General features: G+C 37.8%; 3 non-coding genes across 3 annotated transcripts in view; all 3 read right to left on the bottom strand.

The window, feature by feature from the left end:
- The window catches only part of TRNAQ-UUG (transfer RNA glutamine (anticodon UUG)), a 72-nt gene extending 18 nt beyond the window's left edge, over positions 1-54 (bottom strand). Inside the window, exon 1 of the tRNA in view lies at positions 1-54. This exon is cut by the window's left edge and continues 18 nt beyond it. This is a non-coding gene — a tRNA (tRNA-Gln).
- A 1,362-nt stretch (positions 55-1,416) lies between these two features.
- On the bottom strand, positions 1,417-1,488 carry TRNAQ-UUG (transfer RNA glutamine (anticodon UUG)). Its single transcript has one exon. It is a non-coding gene; the product is annotated as a tRNA-Gln (tRNA).
- Positions 1,489-2,152: 664 nt separating this feature from the next.
- Positions 2,153-2,234, bottom strand: TRNAS-AGA (transfer RNA serine (anticodon AGA)). The gene has a single exon. It is a non-coding gene; the product is annotated as a tRNA-Ser (tRNA).
- Positions 2,235-2,500: the final 266 nt, after the last annotated feature.

The following is a 2,500-nucleotide window of genomic DNA, read 5'->3' as shown; positions in this document are numbered from 1 at the left end:
AACTCAGATCGCTGGATTCAAAGTCCAGAGTGCTAACCATTACACCATGGAACCACACACACAAAAAATAACTGGCTGCAGTTTTTTTGTGCTAAAAAGCACATATGAACTCATGAATCATGGTGAAAAAAGGCTCTAAAGCTGTAGTGCAAATCTACAATTAATACACAAAGGTAAATTAATATCTCCTAAACTTTATTTCCACAAGTGTGCCAAGAGTTCCATGATATCTCAACAATGACAGTTTTAAATGTTGATGAAAAGTGGCTAGTAAATAGAGTGTTGGATCTGTTACTTGGAAAAAGGGGAAGAAAAAAATAACTGCAAAACTTATACTGTTAGAAAGCTGTTCATCCAGAAGTGGCTAAAAAATTTTCATTGTGTGGTAAAAAGTTTTATCCAAGAGATAATTGAAGGTTGCTGTGAATAAAAGTGCATGTCTCAGTACATCTGCCAAAGCAGTGGTCTGTAACTGCTAGACAAAAGAGGGAGATGCACCACTTACCTGGTGGCACTCATGGCGCTTCTTTTAATTAGTGGCATGACGCACGTGGGATGTAGCGTCAGATCGGCTTATATAAAATGCATCCAAAAATAAAGTCAGTCTGGTTCTAGAAACCCTGCCCAAAGTTCGCATATCACCTTCATGTGGCATAAAACAGGACACACGCAAATTTATCTTCTCAGGTAATCAGTCAAAAAACTATATGAACATATTCGTAGTCGGCAGGATTTGAACCTGCACGGGGAAACCCCAATGGATTTCTAGTCCATCGCCTTAACCACTCGGCCACGACCAAGCGGTTAACTAAAATAAGCATATCATTCTTCAGGTGTTTTTCATTTAGAAGAGCTCCATACTTATAATACAATTCAATGGCAAGGTTAGGAAAACTCCTTCAATGTTCCTGAGAGACTTTTGGTGCATTTTGTGAGCTACAAAGAAAAGCCACAAAAACAGACTCAAAAGATGCCCAAAATAATTTTAGAGAAACACCACCAAAAATGCTTACAAACCGCTGTAGGAAATTCTGAAAAACACAAGAAAAGATGATTCAGGAAGAAAACGCCAACATTTCCTGAAGCCATTTCAACTTCAAATCCTTGTCAGTTTCATACACCTGGAAAAAGTGTTATGTGAACATTGACATAAATCATAGGGTATGGTTGCTTTGCGTGACACAGTTCGTAAGAGTGCTGTAACTTAAAGTCAATTTAAAGTTTCCGTAATCCTGCTTTAAAGGTAGATTTGGCCATAGAACTCAAAGTGATCACTCCATGGATGCTTGGAACATTCAAATCTTTGTTTTGCATGTTGATTTTAACTTTCTCTTTTTATCTTTTTATGTTAAACCTTTGGCACAGGAGAACTCAGTGTAAGTGCAAAAACTGAAACACATGTACAAAGAGCTGCCCAGGTTCCACTGAGATTTGAACTCAGATCGCTGGATTCAAAGTCCAGAGTGCTAACCATTACACCATGGAACCACACGCACAAAAAATAACTGGCTGCAGTTTTTTTGTGCTAAAAAGCACATATGAACTCATGAATCATGGTGAAAAAAGGCTCTAAAGCTGTAGTGCAAATCTACAATTAATACACAAAGGTAAATTAATATCTCCTAAACTTTATTTCCATAAGTGTGCCAAGAGTTCCATGATATCTCAACAATGACAGTTTTAAATGTTGATGAAAAGTGGCTAGTAAATAGAGTGTTGGATCTGTTACTTGGAAAAAAGGTAAGAAAAAAATAACTGCAAAACTTATACTGTTAGAAAGCTGTTCATCCAGAAGTGGCTAAAAAATTTTCATTGTGTGGTAAAAAGTTTTATCCAAGAGATAATTCAAGGTTGCTGTGAATAAAAGTGCATGTCTCAGTACATCTGCCAAAGCAGTGGTCTGTAACTGCTAGACAAAAGAGGGAGATGCACCACTTACCTGGTGGCACTCATGGCGCTTCTTTTAATTAGTGGCATGACGCACGTGGGATGTAGCGTCAGATCGGCTTATATAAAATGCATCCAAAAATCAAGTCAGTCTGGTTCTAGAAACCCTGCCCAAAGTTCGCATATCACCTTCATGTGGCATAAAACAGGACACACGCAAATTTATCTTCTCAGGTAATCAGTCAAAAAACTATATGAACATATTCGTAGTCGGCAGGATTTGAACCTGCGCAGGGAAACCCCAATGGATTTCTAGTCCATCGCCTTAACCACTCGGCCACGACTACTTAGACGTTGATTTTTGATGAGAATCAAACACCTTTTCTTATAGCACCATGATCAAGATCAGTGATTATCCCTCTGGAAAACATCTCAGAAAATAGAAACAAATTTCCAGGTCCCAGTAAAATGTAAAAATCTGATTTAAAGTCATCATCAATGGGAATCATGCACAGTTTAAGACTTTTACCTCTTTATAAGGCGGATTTGGAGTGGGTCCATTCCAAAAACATCCTGAAAATTAATCTGAAAATGCTGAAAACACTGAACAAAT

Source organism: Ranitomeya variabilis, unplaced genomic scaffold (genome assembly GCF_051348905.1).
Source record: "Ranitomeya variabilis isolate aRanVar5 unplaced genomic scaffold, aRanVar5.hap1 Scaffold_369, whole genome shotgun sequence".
NCBI lineage: Eukaryota > Metazoa > Chordata > Amphibia > Anura > Dendrobatidae > Ranitomeya > Ranitomeya variabilis.
The sequence above is the reverse complement of the archived record's forward strand: the minus strand, read 5'-3'. Positions and strand labels throughout refer to the sequence as shown.